At 49.7% G+C, this 20,547-nt stretch overlaps 1 protein-coding gene across 2 annotated transcripts in view; it reads left to right on the top strand.

Moving 5' to 3' along the window:
* NOS1 (nitric oxide synthase 1) overlaps positions 1-20,547 on the top strand; it is a 211,001-nt gene that overhangs the window by 48,476 nt on the left and 141,978 nt on the right. The window contains exon 1 of one of the 2 annotated variants that reach the window (XM_063646760.1): positions 10,201-10,326. The exons of the other annotated variant lie outside the window; for it this stretch is intronic. The gene's annotated coding sequence lies outside the window, so the exon portion shown is untranslated. Of the gene's footprint in view, positions 1-10,200; positions 10,327-20,547 lie in introns of those variants that run through there. 2 annotated transcript variants of the gene reach the window in all.

Below are 20,547 nucleotides of genomic sequence, written 5' to 3'. Positions count from 1 at the left end.
CTTCCTGTGTCCCAAGCTGCCCCCTCTAATCATTCCCTCTTCAACTTTACCAATCATTGTGTAGCATTTAAGGCACAGACCCTGCAGCCAGTCTTCCTGGGTTCAAATCCTTGCTCTGCCACTCATTAAATGGGTGACAGCTAATACACTAATATATCATTCACCAAGTATGTGACAGCGAATATACCAATATATGAATATAACACTTCCCATGTGGGTGAGAGCTTAGGACCGTGCCTGGCATATAGTGAGTGCTAAAGTGCTACTAAGTGTTTATGATCATCATATTTCTTTTATCATTATCATTAATATTACCTGAAATTCTTCCTGTGAGTCAGCAAACCTTTTCTAAACACCTACTGTGTGCCAAACACTGGGTAGAGTGCTGGGGCCCAAGAGATGAAGAAAATGTGGTCTCTGCTCCAAAGAGTGCTCAGCCAGGTAGAGAAGCAGAGACAGATGAGAGTGAACACACAGCAGTGCAGGGACAGAGGGAGGGGCAGAAGAATGCTGTTGTCCTGTCCAGAGACCTTCCCTGTGGACTCCTCACAGATGTGCCCTCCTCTGGACATTCTGCTGTCTCCCAAGTCCAGACTTCTCATTCTTCCAAAAAGTTCCCACTTTCTGCCTGACAGCATGGCTAGAGTGTTCAGTGGGTCTCTATCTTTCACCTTGACAAGCCAACTGCAAGCCCTCTGAGGCTAGGACACGATTTTCTTTTCCATGCCTGGAGTAGCCAACACACTGTGCTGAAGGAATTAAAGAGTGATGGGGAGGGAGGCTGACTAGTGTCAAGAAGTGTGAAGGATTGCAGGCTTTACCCTACATGCAAGCCAACAATGTAGCTGCGGAGTTTTATGGATGTTGGCAGAAGACATGAGATTCCTGAGTCAGAGACATAGGATTTTATTACTCACAGCAATAGTAATAACCAGAGTATCAGCATTTGTGCCAGTTCCTCAATCCCCAACACAAAGAAGATCAGGTGACATTGATTGGATTACAAGAGAGGAAACCCCATCCTGTATACTGGACAAACCTGCCCTTTTTTCCTGAGATAGTATATTTGTCATACTGGAGAGTATACATGCGTGCCCTCTGCTCTGAATTGAAACATTATTTCTGTCTTCCAAAGCTGTTCTCTATATAAGCATCCTTAAAAGCATAGTCTGAAAAAAAGGCAATCAGTGCCTCTGCTGCAAGACATAGAGAAATGCAAGAGACACATAATCTCCCAACAGATATGGATGGATGGAGGGATGGAGGGATGGAGGGATAGATGAATGGATGGATTGGTGGATGAACTTCTGGGTTGGTGGATGGATAGATAGATGGATGGATTGTTCGACAGACAGATGGGTTGGTGGCTTGTTGTCTGGCTGGATAAATGGATGGATGGGTGGGTGGGTGGGTGGATTGATGGATGGATGGATGGATGGATGGATGGATGGATGGATGGATGGATGGGTGAATGAACTTCTGGGTTAGTGGATGGATGGATAGATGGGTGAATTGTTGGACAGACAGATGAGTTGGTGGCTGGCTGGGTGGATGGATGGTTAGATAAATGGATGGATGGATGGATGGATGGATGGATGGATGGATGGATGGATGAATAGATGGATAGATGGATGGGTGAATGAACTTCTGGGTTGGTGGATGGATGGATAGATGGGTGAATTGTTGGACAGACAGATGGGTTGGTGGCTGGCTGGATGGATGGATGGTTAGATAAATGGATGGATGGATGGATGGATGGATGGATCAGTGGGTGGCTGAATGGATAGGTGGGTAGATGAGTAGGAGGATGAAAAATTGTGAGGAAGTGCTTTTTAAGCTGTGTTCCTGGAAGTCCTAAGTGCTCCAGGGGCTCCCCGGAGAAGGACAGGGCAGTCAAGAATCTTGCCCCCTGCTTCATGATTCCTCAATAGCTCCCCTTTCACCCATTTTATATACTGGCTTCTGCATACAATCCCATTAGAATATTTTTTAATGCCCCAGCTAAAACAAGTTTGAAAATTATTGATATAGATAACTGATTCCCAAATTTGAAAGTGCACCAGAATCACTGGAGTCTTCTCGAAATGCAGATTGCCAGGCCCCACGCCCAGGGTTGCTGATTCACTAGGTCTAGAGTGGGTTCATAAAATTTGCATTTCTAGCAAGTTCCCAGGTGATGCTGGTCTGGGGAAAACACTTTGAGAGCCACTGGTCTAGAGAAATTGTCCAATTCCTCCATGCAATTGAATTCAGTAACTGAATGCCTGGGATGTACTGGCAAACTGCTAGGCATACTAGAGAATGTCAGAATAGATTCGGACATGGCTCCTACCCCTCAAAAGGCTCCTAATCTCAAAACAGAGGCAGGACCCTCACACTAGTAATAAGAGGAGGAGAAGGAGCTACCATTTGTTGTGCATGTACTATGTGCCAAATACTGTACTAAGGGCTTCAAATCCACTATCTCATTTAATCAGCACAATCCTACGAAGTAGGGATTATCATTCTCTCCAGTTTTGTCAGATGAGAAAGCTGAGGCTCAGAAAGGGTAATTAACTTGCCTAAGATTGCACAGCTAGGCAGTAGCAAAGCCCGGGACTGACTCCAAAGCTTTTATATCACACCCTATCATTGCACCCTCCCCTCTTCCACACAATTAGAGAAGAGTCTAAGACAGTTTGCTCGCATGTCTGTTTGAATAAATCAAATGTCAAAGCATATGAAGCTAACAGAGCTCTAGGCTGTCAGGCTGTGGAGAAGAAAGTGGGTTCTCTCATTAAGGCTTTAAAAAGTCAGGGTGAGGCCAGCAGGATCCCTTTCCATGGTTCTGGGCAGTGTAGGCTGCAAAGCGTCAGCACACTAGCAGGCTTGGTTGTTACGGCCTATGGACTATGAGCTCATCTGACTTCCCCGTTGGCACTGAGCGCTTCATGAGCCAGAAGCCTGCCTGGGGGTCTTGGTTGCCCCACCCCCCTGGCATAGTGCCAGGCATGTGGACCACCAGAAAGAGGGGAAAGAGAATGCTTATATGTATGCGAGAAGATGCCAGGCCAGTAGCTCTCAATGAAAGCTGAATGAAGAAGCCAGATACACAGACAGATTAAAAACAGAACAGCTCTGAATGAGCTCAGAGCTCAGCTCCCCAAACTTCCCCCTTGACCTGCATGACAGGCAGACCCCAAGACACTGCTGGAGAGCCCAAGGTGGTCCTAGAACAGAGGAGGAAGCTATGCTCCAGTCTACCACTTCTTAATTTTATACATGGTGAAGTTAAGGCCCAGAGGGAGGAGGGGACTTGCCCAGGGTCACACAGCAGATGGAGGCTAGAGTCAAATAAAGAAGTCAGGTACCCTGGCCCTGGTTTGGGAGCTTTCCAGAACACTTACCTCTTCCTCTTTCAACCACCTCCCCATTATCCTCCCCTAGGGACTGGTCTCAGAATTTGCCTAATTCTTAGAAATAAGTCAACCCATGTCATCTTTTTTGCACGTCTGTGATATGGTGGGGAGGGCAGAATTGTGAGAGATCTCTGCTTTCATCTTGAGGGGATGTCATTGGTGCTGAGAAGCTCTGTCATTGAACTCCAGTTATCTGCTGAGCAAGGGTAAGGACCCAGTCCAGCACACTGGGGTGGCCTTACCAGCTCAGGGTAGCCAACTTAGAACCAGAAGACAACCTGCCTCAGTTTCCCCTGGAGAGCTTATTAAAAATACAGCCTCTTGGGTACCACCCAAGAGCTATAGACTCCCAGTCTTTGAGGGCAGGTCAAGAAGCTGGTGTTCCCCTTCTCAGGGAATTCTTATACATCTGAGAGTTTGGGAGTCACTATTTTACATTCTGATTAAGACCTTCTTTGCCACTCAAACAGCTCCACTAACCAGGCTGAAACCCATTTCCTTGGTCAGAGCTCCTATACTAGTGGCCCAAGAGATTTAGTTGGATGGAACACTACTTTGGAAACATCTGAATGTGAATGCCTTTAGGAGGGGCATGTGCTCCAGTTAGCCACAGGCTCCACTGCTCCCTGATGTCTCCCACCCAGCCCACTTCATGTTCCCTGAAAGTATGTACATTCGCAACACCCGTTAGCACTGGCTTCTCCCTAACCGTGCCTTCAAAATGCAAATACTTTGACCAGCCCTTCATACCCCAGGGCAATTTAGACCATCAGAACTCCAGGCTTAGAGAATTTTTGCAATGTGTTGTCTTTAATTGGGGCGAGATGACCAGGGAACTCTGTAATGAGGGTGAAGGGAAGAACCGAAGGACTAAATTGAGGGTGTGAAGAGCAAACTTAGGACTCCTCTCAATGTTTTACTTGGTCCTCTGGTGTGCTTGCAACCCCCACCCCGTTTCCTGCCTACGCCCTCATATTCTTTTCAATGCCTTCTCTATGCGGACAGATGCTGGGAACCAGGAGATGCAGATAGTTTCTGGGGTGATCCAGCATTCTCAACCCACCCAGGTCAGCCCAGCTTAGCGGGGACCTAGGTTCTGGTCCTGAAAGCTGAACATAGGAAGCCATGGACCTACCTGGCTGGTCTCCGGGAAAACAGGAAGGCTACGGCGAAGGTTTAGCGCGCCATCTGTTGGTCATTTCGGAAACTGCATCTCTGCCAAACGGGATGCATAGAGCTTCAGGCATCTGCAAATTTGCCAGCCGGCTCTCAAGCAAGAAATTGTTTTTAACCTTTCCAAGGTCTCACAACCTTTAAAAAGCCGCTGCACACTTATGAACCTTCAACCCCAGCAAAACGCACTTGCAATTGATTTTGCATATAATTCCAGGGACTTGGCCATCTTCAGGTTAAGATCTTCTGAGACCCAGAGACGCCAAGGAGTTTCCTTTAGCTCACATAGCACATTAGTGGAAGTGCCAGGTCTGGAAAGCAGGTATTCCAGCCACAAATCTAGTGTTTTTAATGCTCAGGCTGCCTCTTTAAGCCTTAAAGTGTTCTTCCCTCTTTCTTCTCTGCCAGAGTCCTGTAAATATCTGTAGGAATCTTTGACATGCCCAGAAACTATAATGTTCCCACCTCTCCTGGGGGTTCTGGGCTCTCAGACAACCCTGTTCGCTGTTCATTGTTCCTGGGTCCTACAGAAGCATGCCCCCGGGGCCACTTTAGTGACACCCACTTTGCTCTTAGGAGGCTCAGACCCTGCGTCCTGAACTGGGAGTTAGGACAGGAAACTGATCTGTCACTGATAGGCTGCTGCCCCTAGATGAATTGTCAAACCTTTCTGGATCTTGGCCTCCCCAGTGTAAAACGCTAGGTTGGAGGCAGCCATCTCCAAGGGCCCTTCCTTACTCTAACTGCAAAACTGACCAATGGGTGCCATCCTTCACAACAAGCAGGTCCAAATCACTTTCCCAGCCAAATACCCAGAGACAGGGTCAAAAGCATAATTCCTTTCCAGAATCAGAAGCCCTGGGTGGACAGGGCTGCTTAAGGGAGAGAGGGGACCTACGCACCATGGGAACAGGAAAGACACAGAGGAGGCACCCCATGGGTCTTCCAACACCTCCAATTGGCCAGCAACGCAGGACAATGAGGCGGACCAAGGGGCGTTTCTTGGGGATGAAGTAGTGTGGGAAATGGTAAGTGAGGGATAAAGGGATGACTTGGTGGGTTCAAGGGCACCATGCAGAGAACTAGGTATATAGTTGGTGTCTAATAAGGGAGACATTGTCATCACATAGCTGAACCCCAGCTTAACAGTAAACTCTTCTTCTACTTATTTAAACAAACATTTGTTCGGTTTTTGGTGGGAACAGAGGTTCTCAAACTTGAGCATGCATCAGAATTACCTGGCTGGCTTGTTTAAAATGCAGATTGCATGGCCCCACCCTGAGTGTCTAATTCAGGTGGTCTGAGGTGGGGACCTGGAATCAGCATCACTAGCAAGTTCTCAGGTGATGCTGACCTCATCATTCAGGGAACACGCTTTGAGAACCACTGCCTTGGAATGACGGATGAAACAGACCACCCTGCCCTCATGAGGGCATTGAATGAGTATATATCACAGAACTTGTATGTTCTGAAGAGGGACGTGCAGAGTGCTTGGGGCTGCTCCCAAGAGGGGGAGTTCATGCTAAGACTTGAAGGCCGAGTAGAGCCAGCCCAGGAAGAGGGATGAAAATTTTGTGAAACGCTTACTTAGAATGTGCCAGGCTCTCTCTCATATCATTCATCTGCTCCTCCCAGTCAATGTCAGGAAGGCAGGATTAACGCCCACTTTACAGATGAAGAAAGTGAGGCTGACAGAGAGAAATAACTGGCCCGAGAACTCATGGCAAGAAAGAAGCCCAGGTCTGTTTGTGCACAGGACAGCTACCAGCAGCCACATTCCCTCTGCTGCACCCCCAGGAACCCCCTTCTTCCCAGGGGAGCTGCCACCCGGACACAGCTGCCGGACCCGGCCAGCCTCACTCTGTCCATTTCCCCCACTGGAGCGCTTCAAGTGTTTTCACTGCTGGGTGAATTCAGCAGATGCCTTTCGATCGCAGCCTATTAAATTAGCCCCTCTCTGCCGCCAAAAGAAGATAATTATGTTTTCATTAGCCCTGGATAATGTATTACCCCCTCGGTGACAGCCACATCAGTGAGGCCAGCCTCCTCCCTTCCTCCTCCTGCCCAGGGCTCCACCAGAGCACTCCACTCCCCTGGGGTCCACCTCTGCACTGAGAGGTGGGCACCAGGGAGGGTCCAGAGTGGCTGGGAGGTGGGGAGGGAAGGGACACCCTTTTCACCCATCCACCATCCATGCAGGGGTTGAGGGGTGTGGTCCTGAGAGAAGGGCCAAGAATAATTGTTATCATGGTGACCATTTATGAAGTGCCCGCCCTATGCTGATGCCTGGACAGGTCTCAGCTGGTTTGATCTTCCAATAGCTCGAGAGAAGGGTGGCACAACCCTCATCTCCCCCTGAACCCCAGAGAGGTCCTGGTGGAATCAGGTTATTGTGACAGCCCAGAGCAGCTTCCAAGGCACTACACCCAAGGGGCATTTTGGGGACTGTCCCAAGGCCACCTGGTTGATGGTGAAAGTCTCTTCCCTCCACTTGCTGGGGATCTCTGGAGACACTGCCCGTACTCATGTGGTAGGGGTCCCCAAACACCAGGACCACTCTCCCCAAACCCTACTGGAGACACTGCCCATACTCATGTGGTAGGGGTCCCCAAACACCAGGAACCACTCGCCCCAAACCCTAGACACTCCCCAGATGGCTCCGACATCCTCACTCTCCCTCTTTCTCCACAAGACAATGGCGGGGAGGCAGGAAAAGCTCCACTTTGGGGTCCCGAGTTCTAATATCTGCTTTACCACCGATTACCTGGGTGACCTGGAGCAAGTCACTTTGCCTCCAGAGCCTCTATTTTCTCCCTCTGTAAAATGGGAATAAGAAAGGGAGTCATCTCTTACCATTTTTATGATGCTTCAGTGAGTTACACCTATAAAATGCTTGGCTCAAAACCAGCAAAATGAGAAGTGCTCAATAGAAGATGGCCATTGTTCTCTTTACTACTGCAACTAGTGTTGTCCCTAGTTCCCGTTAATCCTAGGGAAAGCACCAGAGGGAGGGAAGGGAAGTCTCTGGCTCTGTCTGTCACCGTCCATCTTTCTCTGTATCTCTGTCTCTCTTTCCTGTCTCTGCCAATCTCTCTCTCTCTGCCAGTCTCTCTGTCAATCTACCAATCTCTCTCTGCCTCTCTCTCTCCTCTTACTCTGTCTCTTTCTTTTTCTCTCTGCCAATATGTCTCTCTGTGTATTTTTTCTGTCTCTGCCAATCTGTCTCTCTCTCTCTCTCTCTCTCTCTCTGCAAATCCCTCTGCCTCTCTCTTCTCTTACTCCTTCTGCCAATCTGTCTCCCTCTGTTTTCTCTTTCTCTCTGTCTCTGCCAATACATCTCTGTCTTCCTGTCAATCTCTCTGTCTCTCTCTTTTTCTGTGTGCTTTTTCTATCTCTGTCTCTGCCAATCTCTCTCTCTCTCTCTCTGCCAGTCTTTCTGTTTTTCTATCTCTGTCTCTCACTGTCTCTGCCAGTCTCTGCTGTCTCTGTCTCTCTCTTTGTCTATATATCTCTCTGCCAATCTCTCTGCCTCTCTCTCTTCTCTGACTTTGTGTGTGTGTGTGTGTGTGTGTCTGTCTGTCTGAATGTCTGTCTTCCTCTCTCATCTACACACACACACAGAGGGCCACTCATGGTCCCTGGCTCCACCCATGGGCTCTGAGGCTCTGTCTTCCCGGATCTCTGTCTCAAGAGCTACATTCTAAGGCTTTGCTTTTAATTGCACCAGGGCACCCGGAAGTGAGGAGAGAACTGAGGGGAGTGGGGTTTCTGTCCCCCTCTCCCCAAACCCAAGCCAACTTTGCCTTCTGCAGGCACAGCCAGCCTTGGCCCTGACCCCACTATCTCCACCATCTCGTGGCCGTGCATCCCCTCCCAACCACCCTTCTCTCCAATTTCAAAACAGCCTGTGCTCCCAGAGAGGAAGTGCCCCTACTCTGAGCTTCTTTTGGCCTCGACCCACACATAGGCAGACGTGGACTCTGTTTTGAGCAGGTGAACCGCCAGCCCAGTGGAAGAGCAGCTTCCCTTCCCCTGGCTTCCTGATTTTCCCCAGTTGCCATGGTAATTGAGGGAGCAGCGTTCTGAGAATGACACCACTGAAACCCAGCGCTCAACTTTGAAATGGTTTGGGCAAGGGACGCTGGACCCAAAACAGGAGGGGACCAGACTGCAAGGACTCAGCTCCAGCCTCAATTTCCTGGGACCTGTCCCCCCATCCAGCCTGTATGCTGGATTATTCTCATCATCATCAATTATTGTTGGCAACTGTTTCCTGAGCATTTACTATAAGTCTAGCACCATGTCAAGGGCTTCACCAGCATCATCTCATTGTGTACATCCTCACAGCATCCCCAGGCCCATCCATGGCTCAGGAAACAGGCTCTGAAACTTGCCCTTGTGGCAGCCAGGAAGTGGCAGAGCCCTGGAGCTGGTGGCATTTCTCCAGGTCTCCTTCCAGCATGTGGAAGACAGCACAGACCTCCAGGCACCCTCGTCAGCTTATTCTTTATTCCTTCCTCCCCTCCTCATCCCCCACACCCCTCTTCCTGCCCCCAAAGTCACACACCCCCTCCCCTGCTGGATGTGCAAGACGATCTGAAAAGCATTTATTAGTGACAAAGGGGGTGGTGGTTTTCCTCTTTGCCTCTTCTCTGCGCAACTCGAAGCCTGAGTGGGTTTGCTCCGCTTGGCAAGGCTGGGGAGGAGGAAAAGATCAAATCACCCAGAGCCAGGTGCCAAGTGTATGTGTGTGTGTGTGTGTACGTGCGTGTGTGCGTGCGCGCGCGTGTGTGTCCTCTCTTTCCTTGATTTTCCCCCGTTTTCCCAAGACTGTGTGAGCAGCAGCAACAGCAACGGGGAGATGCAAAATCCTTTGCAATCTGCCCAGGAAAAGACAGATTTTGAGTCGGGTTTATATGGTTACCCATATGTTAGGGCCCCTAGGAAAGGAAGGGAAGCTGCATTCTCTGTGTCTTCCCTCCTCCAGCCCAGACCTTGGCCTCTCCACACCTGTGGGGCTCCCAGGCCACAGATTAACATGTGTCCTCCATCCTTCCCCCTCCCCAGATGCCAGGCCTGAGTGTGGCTCCAGAAAAGACCAGAACCAGGCAACATTTCCTGAACAGGCTGCCTTTCTCCGTCTGTCCACCCAACAGCCAAGGCCAGAACCCAGGCTGCAACCTCTGCGGGCTCCTGGAAGGGGCTCCCAGCACTGCCCAGCCTGGGGGGCTGTGTGTTCCACTGTCCCATTAAGGAATGCTATCCCAACAGTGATGTAGAGGCAGAAATAACCATCCCTGCCTCCCATGGGGCCTTCTCTGCCCAAATAGACCTGCCCTCCCCTGCGTGGCTACTACATTCAGCCCTACCCAGGCTCCCAGAAATTGTCATTGTGTGTGTGTGTGTGTGTGTGTGTGTGTGTGTGTGTGTTTCCTGATAGAAAAAAAAATGGAAATTAGGTTATATAAAAGATGTATGCTTTGGAGCCCAGAGCGGCTCTTTTAATGAGGGTTGCGACGTCTCCCTCCCCACACCCATAAACCAGTCGGGTTGGACGTCACTGCTAATTCGTTTCAGCGATGATAGGATAAAGGAGGGACATTAAGAAATAAATTCCCCCTCACGACCCTCGCTGAGCTCACGGCTCAGTCCCTACATATTTATGCCGCGTTTCCAGCCGCTGGGTGAGGAGCTACTTAGCGCCGCGGCTCCTCCGAGGGGCGGCCGGGCAGCGAGCAGCGGCCGAGCGGACTGGGTGAGCCACGGGCGCGCGCGGGGCGCCCAGCACTGCGCCGGGGAAGCCCGCAGCCTCCGTCCCGAACTTGGGTTCGCTGAGGCTGAGGGAGGGAACGCAAGGTGAGGAAAGAAGAGATGGGAGGAGTGGGGGCTAGGGGAGAGGGGGTGGGGAGGGATCTTGGAGGCACAAAGCGGAGGGGAAGGGGAAGGACGCGCGCGGCTCCTACCAGGAGGCGAGTGGGTGCAACCGGCGCCCTCCAGCCGCGCGGGGCGGCGGACTCGGAGGATTCAGAACCCGGAGCGCGGCGGCCGCGGGCGCCCGGGAGGAAGAGGAGGAGTAGGAGGCGGGCGGGCGGGCGGGTGCGCAGCGCGAAGAGGCAGCCTCGGCGCTGCCCGGCTCGGCGGCAGGTGAGTTCCTGATCCAGGTGTCCCGCGCCCCTTCTCCGTCCCCAGGGCTCCCCGCTCCCGCCCGAGCCCCTGGTGTGCGCGGAAGGCTCGGGCTTTGCTGCGCGTCCTAACTTGGTTCGGGCGGCCTCATTCTCCTCCTAGCGGGCGGCCTCAGGCCGGGGGCTCCGGTCCGGGGGTCTACGCGCCCAGGCTCCAACTTTGCAGGACCCCAGTCGTTCCTTAGCCGCGCGCTTGGCTCCGAGCTGTGCGCTGGCGGTAATGGCGGAGCCCTTGGCACCGCTCGCTACCCTCCCGCGGGCAGCCCGGGCTGGGGGATGCCAGTCCCTGGGGACCGTTGTACCTGCCCAAGCTCAACTTTACGCCTTCCTCGGTGCCCGACTCTGCGGCCGAATCGCAACTGCAAGCCGCAGGTAATGGCGGAGTCTTTGGCACCGCCAGCTGTCCGCGGCTGGGGGCCCGAGGCTGGGAGGACTCCGCTCCCGGAACATCGCTCCGGCCTGGCCTCCAACTTTGCGAGGAGCCTCCTTGCGCTCTCCTCCCGCGGTCATGGCGGGGCCGCCCGCACCTCTCACTTCTTCCGTCTGGGCGAGATTGGGGTGTAAGAGCGCTGTCTCCAGAACCTGGGAAAGTTGTGCTTCTCCCGCAAAGGAGGCTCTAGGGAGGCCGAGGGGCGCGCTCCGCCGCGGTTCGGGGCTGGGCAGTGGAACGAGCGCTCGATGAGGCTGCTTCCAGGTGGCCAAGGGTCGGAGCAGGGTCCCCGGGGGATCCAACTTCCAGGGCCACTCAGGGGCCTTGCGTCCGAGGTCCCAGAAGGGGCTCTCTCGGGACTGCGCCCCAGAGGACGCCAGATGCTCACCCCCCACCCCCAGGGCACTGTGACCAGAGAGCTCATGGCTCTCCAAGCTCCGCATCAGGCTGTCTGGGGTAGACAACTAGAGAGGAGAGGCTTTCACGGAGAAGGCAGCCGAGGAGGGCAGGAACCTTTCCAGCGACTCCCCTGGGTTCTGGTCCTAGATCGACCCTTTACTTGTTGCGTGACCTTCGGGAAGTCTCTTCATCTTTCCCAGCCTCAGTTTCTCATCTGTAAAATGGAGAAACAGTACCTTTTTCGTGGGGCTGTCGTGAGGACCTTAAAAAATCGTAAATGTGAATATGAAGTCAGGGTAAGCGTTCATAACGCAGGAAGTGTTGCTGATATATATGTATAACCATTACTGTAATGCTCTGGAGACTCGCAAGCAGGTCTAGGGTTTCCCTGCCAGTAGGAAATGGGGGGTCTACCCCACAGGGTACTACAGGCTGCGGAAGATTGCTCTCGCCTCCATCTCTACCTCAGTAATCCCGGGGAAGACGCATGGGATTCTTCCCTCTACTCCCATAGCCCAGCTCAAACCCTGCGCTCAGGCCTAAGAAAAGCGCGCACGCAGCCACCACGAAGGGAGGGTCCCCAGGGACGCCGCTAGGCAAGGGTGCGGTGCAGGCGAGCGCGCCCATAGGCGCCTCATCTCACCTCTGGCGGCCCAGGACCTTGGGAGACAGCAGAAAGGAGCCCCCAGACCTCTCCTCCCGAGAGGAATGAGGGAAAGTTGCTCCCTTTCTTTAGTGCTTCTCTAATTGGGGTCGGGGCAAACGCAAGAAATTCGTAAACACCAGGGAACACTGACGCAGCTCTCTGGAGCATAGATTTTTTTCCCCCGTTATTTTTTCAGAACTGAAGATAAAATAGGAAAAGGGCTCTTGTGGCAGCTCCCCAAGTGCGCAGGGGTCGCGTCCATTCTCCGCCCTCAAGGCATCTCAGCGGATGGTTTGAGACGCCTTGGCGGGTCCCTGAAGGAGGGGGTGTCTGCCCCATCAGCACCGCCACAGCGGGCCCCGGCCCCTTTCCACTAGTCTGGTTTTCAGAAGCGCCCTGAGGGGCGCACGGCTCTGTCACTGACAGCTCCAAGGCACCGTCACACATATTATTCACCTGGAGCCTCTTAACAACTTTCAGGTTGCCAGTGCAGCCATCTGAATTCCATTTTGCAGCTGCGGAAATTGAGGTGGGGCAAACCAAACTACCTACCTATAGTCACCTAGCTGGTAAGTGGCACTACCCGAGGCCTCAACCCCAATTTTCGGCTTCTTAATTGGGGCATTTTGAATGCATCTGGGCACCTACGCAGTCTGGCATGTGCCCGAACCTTAGCACACACAGCTGTATTTCCTGATAGATCTGTTCAGCCAGAGGCCAACGCTATGGTCAGGGGCATGGCTTTGTCTCCACAAATTGTGTGATTTTTTTCCCCAGAGTCCCAAATCATGTAGAGAAAGAGTGAGCAGTGTGGTAGAGAGACCTGATGAAGACCTCAGCTTGCGGCCAAGCTTAGCTCACTCCATGGCTGTGTGGCCTCAGGTTGATCACTTAACCTTTCTGAGCTTCAGTTCTGTTAGCGGTAAAATGAGAACAGTAACTCCCACAAGGGGCTGTTTTGAAGACTTTGTGATTATGTATGTGAAAGGGGTTCTGGAAACAATGCTGGTATGCCAAGACTGGTGATTGTAAGGAAGGAAGGGAACCCGAAACAGAGGGGAGAGTGTCCCACGGAGCCATTTGGGGCCAATAGGGTCATCGTGGCTTTCAGAGCAGCCCGCTTTTTGCCCTTTCTGTCTCCTCTTTATTTCTCCCAAATGGCCAAAGCCAGTCCCCAGGAGTGTCCGTCTTCCTTGGGGAAGGACCGCATGGAGAAGAGTGAGAGGGCGGGGGTATTGTGATGGGTTAGGCTGCTCCCAGTGGGTCTCTGTGAGTAAGATGCAAAGAGTTGTCCGAGGTACCACTCAGACGGTTGTCCAGAAACTTCCCCACTGGGGGGCTGCTGATTTCCCAGGAGGCAGGAAGATTTGGAGGTCAATTCGCCTGCATATTGTGAACACAGACAGGTTTGGCTGCTCCTGTTGCACTCACAATCTGCAGATGTTTTGGGGTGTCTTGTGACAAGACTTCACGTGTTGCCTGTCACTCAGGTTCTGTGGGTCTGTGCGGGGCTTGGAATGTGATTAAGAGCCACAGGCAACAATCCGTGCTCATGAGAACTGGGGCTTTTTCCCATTAGAAACTGGAATTTGTGGAAGTTGAATTTGGCATTTCAGGACCCATTTTAATCTGGATTGTTTGAACAGAGGGGCATGTTTTCTGCCACGGATTAGTGTGGGTTTGTGTGGTTAACACCACATAGGTTACAGACATGACCGTTTTCCTTGTTCTAATACATGATAACATTTAAACGTCATCTAATCCAGCAAACGCCAAACATCAGCCCAGGGGAACTTTAGTGTCAGAATACAGCAAGTCACTGGTTAAAAGCAAAGATGCCAGACCCCACCCTAAATCTACCAAATCAGCACCCCTGGGGGAGACTGGAAATATCTATATTTTTAACAAGGCTGCTCCAGGAGATTCTAATACCCTCAGTTTTTGTCTGTCACCCTCCTTGTACAAACTGGGAAACTGAGGCCCAGAAAAGGCATGTGATTCGATGAAAGGCACACAGCACATTACTGCCAAAGCTGGGATAGAACCTCAGTGTCTTGACTCATTGTCCAATCCTCATCGATGATAACTTCATGTTTCCTTCAGTACAAGCCCCGTAAATGCCGGACTTCAAAGAAATTTAATTTCATCTTTCTGGTTGTCATTCTAAATTAGACCAACTGCTCAGAGGAGACTGAAAATAATTCCTCCCATCTTGACCTTGCTGGGTGTCAGCCCTGAGTTCCCATCTAATCTCGGACATTAGCCCCACTATTTGATCTCTCCCTTTCAGAGGGAAAATTCCTTTTTTTTTTTTTTTTTTTTTTTTTGAGACAAGGTCTCTCTCTATTGCCCAGGCTGGAGTGTAGTGGCATGATCACAGCTCACTGGAGCTTCGACCTCCTGGGCTCAAATGATCGTCTCTCATCAGCCTCCCAAGTAGCTGCGACTACAGGCGTGTGCCACCACACCTGGCTAGTTTTTGTATTTTTTGTAGAGATGGGGTTTTGTCATGTTGCCCAGGCTAGTCTCGAACTCCTGGGCTCAAGCCATCTGCCTGCCTCGGCCTCCTTAAGTGCTGGGATTACAGGTGTGAGACACCACTCCAGGCCTAGAAAAATTCCTTTTATAAGTGACCTATCAGGTATAACTTCTGCAAAGAAGTAATCACGGAGCTAATAAACCCAGTTTAACTACCATTGATTTCACCAAAGCCATTGGTTTGAACTCATTTCAACAGCCCATCGGCCTTCCACCCAGCCTTTGCAAGCGTGTTTATGCTGCTCACATGCCCGTTCTTAAGGTAGAAGAATGATGAGCAGCACCTGGCAATGCTGGAAAATTGAGCCCATTCGAATCTTTTAAATGAAAATGACGTATCAACAGAAAGTGCCCCTAAGTCTCTAATTCAAGTATGGTTAACAGGGTATAGTGGACATGGGTCTTGGCACAGTCGTATGATGCTAAGGATGAACAGCAGTTATCGTGGGCTGTTCGGCAGCAGACGTCAGCACATTTATTGTATGTGTCATGATACATGTTAAATGGTAAGGCCAGTGCTGGGACCCAAGGGCAGGTGCCCAGATAAAGGTGGTGTGAGCCCCATTCTAATGAAACCTGCAGTCTGGCTAAGCGGTGAGCACCAGGCAAACCCTGTACCTGGCGTGAAGTTTCTGCAAGAGAGGTGGAGGTGAGGTGCTGTGGTAGGACCCAGGACAGGTGGTTGAGGGAATCAGGGAGGACTTCTCAGAGGAGGTGGCATCAAAGCCCATAGCCTGATTTGTGGCACCCTCTCAGGGATGGGGTCCCCGGTGCCAAACTGGGCCAGCAGCAGCCAGGTTGAAAGGCAGGGCCTCACACTGAGAATCATCTTAGGAAACGTCAGAGGCCGGCTTGGGCACTTGTGGATTCTGTGACTCAGAGTGAGAGAGTTAACATCTCTGACTCTCCGGCATGTCATTCATACAGCAGAGATTATAAGTACTACAGGGGGTTGTTAGGAGGATTTAATGGGATAGTGTGTGTGTGTAACTCTGGAAAGGAAACAGCATCGGGCCCGTCTCAGTGATCATAACAAAGAAAAGAAATTTTAAAAAGAGCCAGCCAGACGCAGTGGCTCACGCCTGTAATCCCAACACTTTGGGAGACTGAGGCAGGAGGATTGTTTGAGCTCAGCGTTCGAGCCCAGCCTGGGAAACAGAGTGAGACTCCATCTCTACAAAACAATTAGCCAGGTGTGGTGGCGTGCACCTGTGGTCCCAGCTACTCAGCAGGCTGAGGTGGGAGGATAGCGTGAGCCCAGGATGCGGAGGTTGCAGTGAGCCGAGATTGTGCCGCTGCACTCCATCCTGGGTAACAGAGCCAGAACCTGTCTCGAAAATAAATAAATTAATTCATTAATTAATTTTTTAAAATCAAAAGAGTTAGTCAGTTGGTGTAGTCTGAGCCCCTTTCTCTTGTTCAGCCTCCGTTTTCTTATCTGTGAAATGGAGTTGGAACTAAAGGGCATCTCCCTTGAGAGACCTGCAGATATGTTCTGTTAGTCTGGCAGAGGGCTTTTTCTGTTTGTTTGGATTGGGGGCATTGTTTTGTTGGGTTTTGTTTGTAGAGTATTTTTTTTCCTTTAGGTCACCAGCCTCACCATTCAATATTGTTTAATTCACTTGTCTGGCCCTTCAAGGCATTTTAGTTTACAACCCCAGGACTCACTTCCCTCAAAGACCTTTTCAGCTTTAACATCTGCCTTACCTGAGAGCACCATTGGCCCAATTGTCATCCATCAATTGCATTTATGATTTCTGCTGACATATCCTAAGAGAAAGGTGGCCCTATTCAGGTGGAAAATACAGAAGTCCTTTACAAGGGGCAAAGTTCCCATTTCCAGCCTGGGCATTTCCCACCTCTTATTTGCATGTTCTGTTACCTACTAAGACTGGGATTTCCTGGGAACGACGAGCCTTTTCTTTTTGACCATCCACGATGCTTCAGGAGCCTATGGATTTTCAGAGGTGCCCTGAAAAGCGTCTCAGCTTCTGCTGGGAACATTTGCCCACTGGCATTAAATAATACTCGAGAATCTCTTCTTTATTCAAAACCTGACAGCTAAATTTTGCTACCATGAGGATTAAAAAGGTGAGCCTTTCTGAAACCCATTTCCAGTTGGAAATGAAGAAGGAATATTGTGAATTCAAAAAGCTTACGCAACTTCAGATAGTATCCGTGTACGTGTACAACCGTCGTTTCCCAGCTAAAGTATTTCTTGTCATAAACGAGAGTGAAATTAACCACTTCTTCATTTAACAAACACACCCTGAGCTCCCAGCTCTGTGCCAGTCCCCACAGGAGAGGCTTCTGCATAAAGAAAGGGAAGGCAGAGTCCCTACCCTCAAGGTAGCTCATGGTGTCCAAAACAGGCATCCACTCACCAATAACTAGATGTAGTGGGGTAAATGATGTGGGCAGTCCGTCCTATTTAGTCACTAAAACAGCCACATGGATCTACATTGGGCTCTATGTCATTTCCAGGAATTTTCAGCATAAAAAAAAAGTAACCTCCGGGGATAAATCAGAATAGTACTCGATAGCAACTGACGTATTTTGGGCATAGTATTCTCTTTAATTTTTTTGAAGCAGTATCTCAGTTCTGGAATATTTAGTAAGAAAAATGAAAGCCAGTTATGTTCATGTGCCAGAAATCAGGTAATGAACACAGTCGATAGCATCGATGTGCTTGTTTGTTATAAGTCTTAGCTGGCAATACCTTCAGTTATCATTTTGCCTCTGATATCATGGTAGTCACCGAAGTGGAATCTCTTTCTTTCTCCCAAAGCATGGTATAAAATAATGAGACTGGATGGGTTTCTTGGCTTGATATTTCTATTGATTTTGATGATCTTTGTGACAAACATGCCGAACTCATATATGTAGATAAATATTTTCGCTTCCAGCTGCCGGCAAGGTCTAGGATTTCTTGAGGGTCCCTTCTTCAAGACTTGCCTTCAGAAAGCATGATATTTCTTTCTGAATCTCCCTACTAGTGATGTCTTACTGGGCTTTTGAGGATGCAGTTGAATTTCAGAAACAGCAAGAAGTCATTGAGAGCCACATTTTTTTGGCTAAAATGGGTGATGACATTGGATGAAATGTAGAGATTTGGTTTTTGTTTGTTTGTTTGTTTCGTTGGTTTTTTCATTGTTGTTTTGTTTTGCTTTTGTAGAGATGGATTCTCACCATGTTGCCCAGGCTGGTCTTGAACTCCTGGGCTCAAATGATCCTCCTGCCTCAGCGTCCCCAAGTGCTGGGATTACAGGCATGAGTCCAGCCCAAAATGTGGAGATTTAGTTTTAGTTTAGAGGAGGGCTATTTTAAAAAAACAATGTGGTGTGATCAGGATTCCCTGTCTGGTTCAAAACTGACATCTAAGTCAAGCATTGTGCCCCATGTACTTCATCTTATGACTCTGATGATGGGAACCAGCCTCCATGACGCTGAAACTCTTCCTTCGCAAGAACCCTTGACACCTATTTCTGGGAAGCAGCTTGTCTGCTTCTCTCTCCTAACCAGCAGGGATGAGATTTATGACTTGAATTGTCATTGTTTAGAAAACAACCTTAACTGAGTATTTGGGGAAGTTGTGCAAGTACAGTATATAGTTAGTTTTCTTAGGTGTAATAATGGTACTGTGGGTTTTGTGGGAGTCTGTCTCTACGCTGAAGATATGTGTGCTTAAGAATTTAGAGCTGGGACATCATGATTCTGCAACTTGTTCTAAAATGGTTCATTGTGAAGATAGGTAAGTAGGTAGGTAGATACATAATAGATGGAGAAGTAGGTAGGTAGATAGATGATAGATAGATAGATAGATAGATAGATAATAGCTAGAGGATAAAATAGGTAGGTAGATAGATGATTGATAGGTAGATAGATAGATGAATAGATAGATAACAGATGATAGGTAGGTAGATAGATTGGTAGGTAGATAGATGGATAGACAGATGATAGGTATATAGGTAGGTAGATAGATAGGTACATGAATGGAGGGATGGATAGATAGCTAGGTAGGTAGATAGGTAAGTAGGTAGATAGGTAGGTAGGTGGGTGGTTGGATGGATAGATGGATAGATGGATGGATGGATGGATGGATAGATAGATAGATGACTGATAGAGAAAGACAAGTAATAGCTGTTGAATTAAGTTGAAAGTTTATGGGTGTTTTTACACCATTCTTTTACATTTTCTGTTTAAATACTTTATCATAAAGTTGGGAGGCAAGAATGGCTTTCAACTTTCCTCCATGTTAAATTTTTCCAAGTTTCTTAGGAGAATAATATTTAGCCTTCTCGTTTCTATCCCCTCACCTCCCACACACGAATACATGTGCACACGCATATACGCACACTCATGAACACACACATCCCTCTCTCTCTCCCTCTTTTTTCCTGGAAGAAATAATCCTGCAGTTTAGCAGAATGTCACTGTTTTTCATGGCAGTTTCTCTTTACATTTTTCCCTCAGCATTTTAATTAGGGCTGTGAGTCACCATGCTTTATGAAGGCTGGTGACAATGTCATTTACGGCTGTTTAGCATCCCAGTCGAGCCCTCTTTGGCGGTGCTCATTACATCAGGGGCATTGAGCAGTGAGCAGGCGACAGTTCCCTCTGTCAGCAACAGAACAGGCTCAGGGCCTCTTGAGGGACTGAGAAATGAGCTTGAGGTTTGTTCCTGGAATAGCTTCCAAAGTTGGTTTTTCCGTGGCTGGCAGTAGAGCCCAGGCATGCCTGAATGCACTTGAGCTGGAGAGGGTTGTGCAAAACTGAAGCTCTGACCTCCTTCTCAGTGATAGCAGGCTTTCTCCCAGGCCCACGCCTCTCACCTCCAGAGTGTTCAGTGCCATGACATCGGCTCTTGAACACTGTATGTATGCATGTATGTATGTATGTATGTATGTATGTATGTATTTCTGAGACAGAGTCTTACTCTGTCGCCCAGGCTGGAGTTCAGTGGCGTGATGATGGCTCACTGCAACCTCAACTTTCCTGGCTCAGGTGATCCTCCCACCTCAGCCTCTTAAGTAGCTGGGACTACAGGTGTGCACCACCACACCTGGCTAATTTTTTTGTAGCAACGGGGTCTCACCATGTTGCCCAAGGTGGTTTCAAATTCCTGGGCTCCAGCAATTCACCCACCTGGGCTTCCCAAAGTGCTGGGATTACAGGCATAAGCCACCATGCTCAGCAGGTTCTTGAACACTTTAGATCCCTCTGGGTGATGGAGAAGAGGCAGGATTCTGAAGCCCATCAAAGCTGGGTTCAAATCCAACCACTGCCATTTATTCACTCTGTAACCTTGGCGAGTTATTTAATCTCTCTGTAAATCTCATTTTCCTCTTCTGTAAACACAGCAATAATTCCACTTCACTGCATTATTGAGACCATTAAATGCTTGGCACATGCAGGCTACTCCATCAGTTTCTCGGCAAGGATGAGGTTGGTGATTAGGATGACTTGGCTTAGACATGTCATGCCCTTGACTATCCAGGTTCCTTCTGATATTCCTCATCCCTCCTCCCAAGGGGCAATGGAGGTGAAGATTTGTCAGTCAGGGTCTAAGCAGAAACAGAAGGCATCTGCAGCTGGAATTTCCAAGATAATTTAATTAAGGAGCAGCTTATGGACACAGGTTAAGGCACCAACAAGGGGTGCTGAAGTAGTCAGGGACTAGCAACCAGGGCAGCAGTTGCCACTCCAGGCCTGAAGGAGCAGGGGGAAGCAACAGTGTTACCGAAGCCCTTTGGGTCGTGGAATGGAGTAGGGGTGCTGGCG

This window comes from Pongo pygmaeus, chromosome 10, assembly GCF_028885625.2.
Source record: "Pongo pygmaeus isolate AG05252 chromosome 10, NHGRI_mPonPyg2-v2.0_pri, whole genome shotgun sequence".
Classification (NCBI taxonomy): domain Eukaryota; kingdom Metazoa; phylum Chordata; class Mammalia; order Primates; family Hominidae; genus Pongo; species Pongo pygmaeus.
Note: the sequence above shows the minus strand (reverse complement) of the source record. Positions and strands in the feature narration are given on the sequence as shown.